This window comes from Myodes glareolus, chromosome 7, assembly GCF_982192425.1.
Source record: "Myodes glareolus chromosome 7, mMyoGla1.1, whole genome shotgun sequence".
Taxonomy (NCBI): domain Eukaryota; kingdom Metazoa; phylum Chordata; class Mammalia; order Rodentia; family Cricetidae; genus Myodes; species Myodes glareolus.
In genome coordinates, this window is record NC_142032.1 from 77,889,106 (window position 1) to 77,899,341 (window position 10,236).

The 10,236-nt window shown below is 42.7% G+C and overlaps 1 pseudogene; it reads right to left on the reverse strand.

Annotated features, from left to right (window-relative positions):
• Nucleotides 1-1,609: 1,609 nt before the first annotated feature.
• Nucleotides 1,610-3,085, reverse strand: LOC125417011 (large ribosomal subunit protein uL18 pseudogene; annotated as a pseudogene).
• Nucleotides 3,086-10,236: the final 7,151 nt, after the last annotated feature.

Sequence of the window (10,236 nt, forward strand, 5' to 3'; positions counted from 1 at the left end):
TGGAGCAGGAGACATGGCTTAGTACTTTAGAGTACTAAGTCTCTAGAGTGACTGCTCTTGCAGAGGACCTGGGTTGGATTCCTAGGAATCACATGGCTGGCGGTCACACTATCTGTAACATCAGTTCCAGGGGATCTGATGCCCTCTTCTGGCCTCCACAGGCACTGCACGCATGTTGTACACAGAAAAACATGCATTCAGGATACCCATACACTAAAAAAAAAAAACTTTTATGAGGAAAAATTTTCCTCTTTGTCTGAGAGTTTGATAAATAAAATCTCTAGAAAAACTGGCAGATTAAGAAGAGAAAATTAATTTTAATTATATGCACATGTATGACAGTCATACAAAAAAGTGGCAGGAGGCAAATCCCTGTGAGTGCGAGGCCAGCCTGGTCTACAAGAGCTAGTTCCAGGACAGGCACCAAAAACTACAGAGAAACCCTGTCTCGAAAAAAAAAAAAAAAAAGTGGCAGGGCCAGAGTAAGGGGGTGCATGCCTTTATATCAGTTCTTGTGAGACAGAGGCAACCAGATCTCTATGAGTTCAAGGATAGCCTGGTCTACATAGTAAGTTTCAGGAGAGCCAAGGTTACATAGAGAGACCTTGTTTTAAACAACAAAAGAAACCTTAAAAAAAAAAAGGGGGGGAGGTGGGCACAGATGACAGAAGTTTATGTGTTTTCCTGAGCTACAGAGGAAACAGGGCCTTGGGACTTCTGGGGAAGTTGAGGCAAGCCATATGAGGCCCCCAGGAAATGCTTTTGTCTTGCATCTCCTGTTTCCTTCTCATTTTTCTTGTCTTACTCCCTTCCTCTCTTCCCCCCTTTCTCCTTCTCCTCCATCTTGACATAGTCTTGCTATTTAGCCCAGGTTGGTCTTGAACTCTTGATCCTTCTGCCTCGGTCTTCCACGTGCTGGGATTTCTGGTGTGCTGCAGCTCTTGGCTTACTGCGGACTGGCTTGCTGTGCATTTCCTTCAAAGGTTTCTTCTATAGAGGATGCCTTTCCAGGGCCACAGCTTCATCTACATTTCTCCAACTCGTGACCGGAAAACGTGGCAAAGAAGCACACTGCGGGGCAGCATATTATGGTCTGCATGGGGCATTCAGTTTAGCTTGACTTCCCCCGAGTAGAGCTGAAAGACCTTGCCGGTCTTGGTTAGACCCCAGGAAAAGAGCTCCACCTGCCGGTGGCTGTATGTCTTTAATCCTGACCAGGATTGAGTCTCTTGGAGCACAGGTGGTAGTAAAGGTGTCCTGGATGGACTGTGGACAGCAGCCAAGTTGCCGTGCTGAACCGTGAGTGACAGCACACACCTGTGACCCCAACATTCACAAGGCTGAAGCAGCAGGAGGATCTGGACCAGGCCAGCTGGAGCATCTATAGTGAGACTCCTGTCTTAAAAAAAAAAGTCTGTGCGTCTGTGTGATGGGGTCATAGGTCAGTGAGAGGGTACCTGTCAACCTGATTGGGCTGACTCGGTCTGGAATCAACTAAATGCAAACCTCTGGAAACTCCTGTGAGGGATTTTTGGACCAGTAGCTGGATAAACGCTGAGGAAGGAGGAGGGACTGCCTTTGGCCTGCTGCCTTCACTCTGCTGGCAGGCTCATCCACCCTGCTCCTGCAGCATCGCTGCACTGCTGCCAGAGCCGACTTCGCTGGGCTTCCAACGTAGACTGGGGACTAGCAGCTCTCCAAAACCCTCCAGGCCTTCAGTACTGAACTGGGATGGCTGAGACATCCAGCCCCACAGACTGAGTGACTACTGTCTGAGTACCAAGGCCATAGCATGTAAACTAACCTAATTACTCTCACATACATATTCTGAAACATTTTGAGAATATAATATTCTTGGCTGCAGCCTTGACAAAATAATTCACCCCATCAGTTCTGTTTCTCTGGAGAACCTTGACTAATATGCTGGCATAGCATGCATGAAGCCTGAGGTTTAACCTCCAGCCCTTCACAATAAATTAATAAACTGTCTGCCAGATGCCTCAGTGAGTAAGGGGGCTTGCTGCAGAAGATATATATATATATATAATTTACAGAAGGCTGCAACAGAGTTCAAAAGGTTTGAGAAGTGGCCAACAAGCAGTGGTGGCACATACCTTTAATCCCAGCACTCAGGAGGCAGAGACTCCAGCTAGGGCTGTTACACAGAGAAACCCCGTCTTGAAAAACAAAAACAACAACAAAAGGTTTCAGAAGTGAACTGAGAAGAGGTGAGGTGAGAGAGTCTGTTGAAAACTAACGAGACCAGGAATGGGGGGAGTGGCTGGAGCCAGGGTTCGAAAGCAGGAAACAGTCGCCAGGCTGGGACAGGCGAACAGGTGAAAGAGCAGGCAGTTGTGTAGGACAAAGCAAGAGTGGGAAGCTGAGCCACGCTGAAGCTGCAGGGAAAGTCAGAGACCCTGTTACCTGTCAGTCCATGATGTACCCATCAGGTGTCAGGCTACAGGTTAGGGCTGTACCGTCTGACTCGTGATGTGCTTACGGTGTGCTTCTGCGTTGAACTCCTTGCTTTCAGAATCATACCTGGGAATCGTTTGGTACTATGAGGATTAGACAAGCTTCCATTCACAGCTCCTTTCAGGACCCTGAAAACTTTATTGCTAGTTGTAGTTTGGCAAGACCTGCATCCAAATAAAAAGTGAAGGTACCAGGCTGACACCATCAATGCTTCCCACACTGCATTCATCTCCCATCACCTCCACTTGGCCTTCATAGATCTTGTCCCTATCAAACCTATTGACAAACCTGCGGGCCAGCAGCCGGCCAGGACAGTAGGCTGTAGCATAATTTGTCAGGTCAACTTTCACACCGTATTTTGACAATTCGTGTGCATATGCTGCTCAGACTAGCATAGCCCCTTCTATATGGTCTACGCAATCTGGCAGGTGAGGTCTCTCTTAGTGACATGAGCTATCATCCTGTATTTGAGTGTGCTGTGCTTATTTTTGTCCTGGACCACCAATCGCTTCCGAGCACAGTAGTCAGCTTTATCCTCCTGCCACCTTCTAAACCTCACTTGGGATCTCTTGAAGTTGGCCTTCTTCTTGCCAACTTTCACAAACCCCATCCTGTGGAATCACAGGTGCAGACTGAGGACCAGAGACTAAGTGCCCCAGTGAAATCACTAGAAATATATACCGGCCAGGAGATTCAGACTTTACAAAAGACAGTAATAAAAAGATTTGAAACGATCGAGGAAATTATTGGAGCTGATGAACAGGGAAAGGACACAAAGACAAGAGACAACCTCACCAGTGGCTGTCAGAGATGGCTTATCCAGGGTTTTAGCTTCCTACCCTGTAATGTACTCGGACAAAGCTTCAGGTTCTAAAGGCTCAAAAGGATCCAAAGAAGGTAGATGGATTCCTATAGGGATGAATGATCTAAAAGAAATTAAGCAAGCTGTTGTAAGTTATGGTTTGCATTCTGCATTTGTTAAAGAGATAATAAAGACTTGAGCTTCTAACATCAGGGCAACCCCTCTTGACTTTTTTCAGTTAGTTTCAGCAGTCCTGAATGATGGACCTTTATTGATGTTTAGAATTTATTTCAGAGAGGAGTCCAAAAATTTGAAACAACAGGGACTAGCAAAAGGCCTTGAGATTTCCCAAGATCAAATTCTTGGTGAAGGCCCTTATGCTGACCCACAGGTCCAAGCTCTTTACCTATGAAGAAATCTTGCCCCTACGCCACAAAGTAGCCTTAAAATATTGGGACAGGACTCAAGAACCAAGAAAAATAATTGAATCATATACCAGAGTTGACAGGGACAGAGAGAACCCTTTACTGACTATTTACAAAGATTAAGTAAGGCTGTAAAAATAGGAATAACAGACCCAGATGCTAGATTAATAATTTTTGAATCTCTAGCTTTTGAAATTGCAAACTTGGAATGCAAAAAAATAATTGGGCCTTTAAAGGTTAGATCAGCACCTATGGAGGAATGGATTCTGCATACAATGAATGTTGAGACATTTGACTATAATGCTGAATCTTGGGTAGGAGAAACAATTTCCAAAGCAATAAGAAGACATCAAACTGCCAAATGTTTTAATTGTGGTAGAATAGGACATCTGAGAAGGGATTGTAGAAAAGGAATTTCTAGGAATAATATCTCCTCTGGGAATGGCAAAAATAAGAGACCTCGGCCTTCAGGTATATGAAGAAGGTGTGGCAAAGGCCTACATTGAACCAATGAATGCATATCAACAACAGACAGACAAGGTAACCCAATACCATCAGGAAACTCCTTGAGGGGCCTCTCACAGGCCCACAAGCCAAAAGTGGCCCAGTCATTCCCAGGAACTGTGGAGAACATATCACACCAGGAAAATTAAAAAATCCAGAGCCTTCTATGAAAGACCATACTGTTCTAAATGATGACATAAACATGTAGGATAAGTCAAAAGTTCAAATAGGAAATAAGAAACATATATCCTGGCAAATTTCTATAAATGATCAAAGACCAAAGCTAAGAGTGTGTATAAATGGCATTTTGATTGTTGGCTTGATAGACACAAGTGTGGATGTGAGTATCATTACTCCAGAATCTTGGCATCCATATTGGCTTCTTCAAGAGGCAGATGTTCAATTACTAGGAACTGGAACCATATTTCAAGTTAAAGTACGAGATGGATTGACTGTATTGGGCCAGAAGGTCAAAGAGGAAAGTTGAGGCCATCTGTAGCTAATATTGCAATAAATTTATGGGGCCATGACCTGCTACAGCAATGGAATACCCAGATTAGCATTCCTGCAGTCCCAGGAACTCATAATTCTGGGAAGGATATAATAAGGTATTATGAACAAAGGTCACCAGCCATTCAGGCTGTACAAGAACATAAAGCAACTAGCAAACCTTTAGAGATACCAACAGCCCTACCTTTAAAATGGTAGCTGAGAAGCCAATATGGGTTAAGCAATGGCCTCTAATACTTTGTAAGTCAGTATTGGAAACAATACGTGAGCAATTTCCTAAGTCTATAATTTACCATTACATGGATGACATTTTGCTATCTGACTCAAACACGAATACTTTAAAAAGAATGTTTGAAGAAGTAAAGAAAGTTTTGCCAAAATGGGGATTACAAATTTCTCCTGAAAAAATACAGAGAGGAGATTCTGTCAATTACCTAGGTTATAAAATAGATTTGTAGAAAATTAGGACACAAAAGGCACTAATTAGGAGAGACCGGTTATGAACTCTTAATGACTTTCAAAGATTGTTAGAAGACATTTCCAGTCTACAGCTGGCTGTTGGGATAATGCCTGATCTAATAATTCATTTAAACAAAACCTTTGATGGTGATAAAGATTTGAATAGTCCCAGAGAATTAACAGCTAAAGCAGAAAAGGAATTGACAATTGTTGAGGAAAAATTACAGGAGGCACATGTGGATTGGGTGAATCTAAATCTTTGTTGTATTCTAGTCATACTGCCTTCCAGAATTTCTCCTACAGGAATTTTAATGCAAAGGGATGATATTATTTTAGAATGAATCCTTTTACCACCAGTTATTGGGGTATCACATACAATTCGAGGAAGAATCCAAGAAGTTCTCTTTATGAGGTTAAGTCTATCACTTTTTGGATAGTTGCTATTAATTCCTCCAAAAAAATTAGCACAAGCTTATTGCCATGGTTCGTTCTCTTCCCATAACTTTTTTATTTCATCAGTAATGAAAAGCACTATAATTTCTGCTGAGTCCGTATCTGCTAATTGACGAAGTCACAATTTACCTTTTATAATTAATTCAGAGACTTTTTTCACATAAGTTTTTAATTTTTTACTTGGTTTATGTGGTTTAAAAGATCTGTAGGCCTTTGAAGAGTTGAAGATTATCTAACTGAAATATATCTCTATATATCTAGAAAACCTAACTAACATGACTACTACAGGTTTGACTATTATAAATGACTATCTATTAATCTGTATTTCTTAATTATACATTACATTTTTAAATGAGATGCATAAACACAATACCTTAAATAAGAGCAGCAATACATATACACAGTGTAACAAATCAACCTTAAGTTTGTATTGACAGACAAAGATCCATACCAATGCAAAGTGTTCATCTCTATATTATACCCTCCCCTGATATGGGATTCCCCTCTGTATGTTGTGAATACTATTGGTTAATAAAGAAACTGTCTTGGCCTGAGCAAAGCAGAATAGAGGTAGGCGGGGAAAACCAAACTGAATGCTGGGAGAAAGAAGGCGGAGTAGCGAGATGCCGTGGAGATGCTAGAGGGGAAAGATGTGAGTTGTCAGTTGGAACCTTGCTGGTAGGCCAAGAGCCTCAAGGTAAAATATAAAATAATGAAAATGGGTTAAATTAAAATGTAAGAGCTAGCCAATAAGAAGCTAGAGCTAATAGGCCAAGCAGTGATTTAATTAATACAGTTTCTGTGTGGTTATTTCAGGGCTGAGCAGTTGGGAACAAACAGTGGCCTTCTTACAACACCTCTCCCTCCCCCCCCTTTTTTTTAATTGACTGTGACCATTAATCACTTAAAGTCAACCCCTTTTAAATGAAAAACAAACATTTATAAACAATTATTTTGGGAATTTGGGCATTGTTTTCTCCAAACTGCTTCCTGCTCTTTGTTGGACAAAGTACTTTTAGGGTTCACAGAGACCTTTTAGGGGATGTTGTTCCATCAAACCACATTAGCCTGGAAGGAATTCACAGGTTCTCATCTTCTGTGGAAATAAAACCAGAATCTCTTTTCCAAAGCATCACATTTGTTTGTTCAAATTTGCCAAATTTTGAAGTCGAAATATCTTTATGTTGGTTTAACATAGCAGCCCCCAGAATCAAATGTCTCTCTGCAGTCAAAAAATTCAAAGAAAACACAATAAAAAACATAATCCAGATTCTCTGTGTATATTCCATCTTTGCATGGCTTACTTTTCTTTACTCCCTTAATCTATGACCGTCTCTTTAAAGATTTTTATTTTTAAAAACTATTTACTTCTTTTTATAACTGTCTATACTCTTTTTCCTCTCTTTCCCAAGTCTATATACATTTTTGTTTTTCGAGACAGGGTTTCTCTGTAGCCTTGGATGTCTGTCCTAGAACTAGCTCTTGTAGACCTGACTGCCTCGAACTCACAGAGATCCACCTGCTTCTGCCTCCCGAGTGCTGGGATTAAAGACTTGCGCCACCACCACCTGGTACTTTATTTTTTATTTTATGTGCATTAGTGTTTTGCTTGCATGTATGTCTGTGTGAGGGTGTTGGGTCCCCTGGAACTGGAGTTACAGGCAGTTGTGAGCTGCCTTGTGGTTGCTGGAAATTGAATTCAGGACCTTTGGAAGAACAACCAGTGCTCTTAACCACTGAGCCATCATCTCTCCAGCCCTGGGAAACCAGCTCTTATAGAAGTACAGTTTTTGCTGCTAATGCCCAGAAACGAATAATCTCACAGAAACTATATTAATTATAACACTGCTTGGCCAATAACTAAAGCGTATTCCTAGATAGTTCTTTTTTTTTAAATTTATTTATTTTATATATATATATAGTGTTCTGGGCACCAGATCTCATTATAGATGGGTGTGAGTCATCATGTGGTTGCTGGGAATTGAACTCAGGACCTCCGGAACAACACTCAGTTCTCCTAACCTCTGAGCCACTTCTCCAGCCCCCCTAGCTAGTTCTTACATCTTAAATTAACTCACTTTTATTTATCTGTGTATTGCCACGAGGCTGTGGCTTACCAGCAGGTTCTGGCGTCTGTCTCCTTCGACAGATAAATGGTGTCTCCATGACTCTACCTTTTCTCTCTCTCTCTCTCTCTCTCTCTCTCTCTCTCTCTCTCTCTCTTCAGATTTCCCACCTGATTTTACTCTCTTAAGCCATTAGTTGAAACAGTTTTATTCATTAACCAATAAAAGAAATACATATACCAAAGGACATGACACATCATGCCATGGATACTTATTACTTATGAATGTGTAGCCTTATTTTATGCTAGCCCCTTCTGTATGTCCTATTTCTCTGCTTACTCTGTGTCTGTCTGTCTGGTGGTTGTCTGACTGACCCTGAGCATTTCCCTTTCTCCCTCTTTCTCTCTGGAGCCTAGATTCTTCCTTTTACTTATTCTCTCTGCTTGCCATCCCTGCCTATTCTACTGCCTAGTAGTTATTTGGGAAGCCGCTTCTGGCTATTTGGGAGCAGGCAGTCAGTATTGGAAACTTCTGCCAACACAAGACTACTTCTGATTGTAAGCTCTGACCCTCTCATTTGAACCAGAAGAAGCCCGAGTAGCTAATTCCTTTGATGCCTGCTTTTTTTGCTTTGTTTTGTTTTGTTTTTTAGAGGGTTTCTCTGTAGCTTTGGAGCCTGTCCTAGTGAAAGACCTGGATAAATCCAGATCCCCTTAGCAGGAAAAAATAGAGCCAAAAATCTAAGCAGGGAGGGAAGAATCAGAAATCTAGGATTAGCTGGTTCAGTGTTTCAGGAACTAGCTGAAGATAAAGTTAGATTATAATCTTGAGAATAATCTTGAGAAATAGAGAGTTCCCCCTCCCCTTGTGATTATCATTGTTATTTTTGGGATACCATGTTTCAGGAACTAGCTGATTATAATCTTGAATAACCTTGAGGAACAGGGAGTTGCCCCTTGTGACCGTCACTGGACCTCCCTACCTCTTTCGGATTACTGGGCTGTGGTTTCTTCCCTTAAAAACCCCTTCTCCCAGCTACTCGGGGTCGAACTCTTCCCCTGCCTGGGTTCTGAGTCTCGGCCCCAGTGCACTGGTTCTCGGCTCGATTAAAACCTCATGTGATTGCAGCAAGGACAGTCTCTCGTGAGTTACTGAGCGGGGTGGGGGGTGGGGTGGGGGGGTGGGGGGGTGGGTGGGTCGTGTTGAAAGACCTGGATAAATCCAGATCCCCCTAGCAGGAAAATAGAGCCAAAAATGTAGCAGGAAGAGAAGAATCAGAAATCTAGGATTAGCCAGTTTCAGGGTTTCAGAAACTAGCTGAAGATAAAGGTAGATTGTAATCTTGAGAGTAATCTTGAGAAACAGGGAGATTTCCCCTAGTAATTATCACCCCCTAGTAATTATCATTGGTACTTTTCGAATAGGAACTAGCTGATTATGACCTTGAGAATGATCTTGAGAGGTAGGGAGTTGCCCCCTTGTAATCATCACTAGAATTTTCAGAATTTTCTGTGACAGCCTCCCTGCCCCCCTTCGGATTACTGGGCTGTGTGGTTTCTTCCTATAAAAACTACTTCTCCCGGTCACTCGAGGTCAAACTCTTCACCTGCGTGGGTTATGAGTCTCGGCCCCAGTGCACTGGTTCCCGTCTTGTCATTAAACCTCGTGTGATTGCAGCAAGGATGGTCTCTCGTGAGTTACTGGGGGGGGGGGTCGCGTTATCCCGAGACTTGAGTGAGAGTCTTCCAATATCGGGGGTCTTTCAGTGTCATCCCGAGGCTTGAGTGAGAGTCTCCCCATATGCGGGGGGGGGGGGGGGGGTCTTTCACTAGAACTAGCTCTTGTAGACCAGGCTGGCCTCAAACTCAGAGAACTGCCTGCCTCTGCCTCCCGAGTGCTGGGATTAAAGGTGTGCGCCACTACTGCCCGGCTTGATGACTGCTTTCCAAAAACAAGGCTCTACCATGAACTGCTGAGTTGTGAAGAAGCAAGGGGTTTATTAAGACATTGGGAGTAACATATGCACACACGTTACTGACTGGCAGTACTACATTTTTCCAATTGATGATCTATGCATGAGGATATTGATCAGTAGACAAGCAATAGACCAGCAGTAGGGAGCCCTCTCTCAATTTCGAAGTCGTTTCTTTTTCCAAACTAGGTATTCATGCATAACATGCTGTGCTGGCCGGGGCGGTGAGCCGCAGCTCCCAGTCAGCCTGCAATTGCTCTGTAGTTCGCTGCAGGGCTTTGTACGCTAGATGGAGTAAATGTAAGGCCTTTATCAGGAGTAGCCCCGCTACAAATCGAGGAGCATCTTTATTTCAAGGGACAGGAAATAGAGGAGCTCGAAGCCTCTTCTGTTTGCAATAGGGAAGTAAGCCTTTTAATTTGTGCTCGCCCTAAAAAGTGTTTCTGAGTTGTGCTGTGCTAAGGTATATGCTGTTTTGATAACTGCGTTTGTAGAGGATGTCCGAGGTGACATGTATGAAAGTGTTTAGTGTTGAATGGAACTCCTGCCACACCGAGGTTGAGGAGAAAA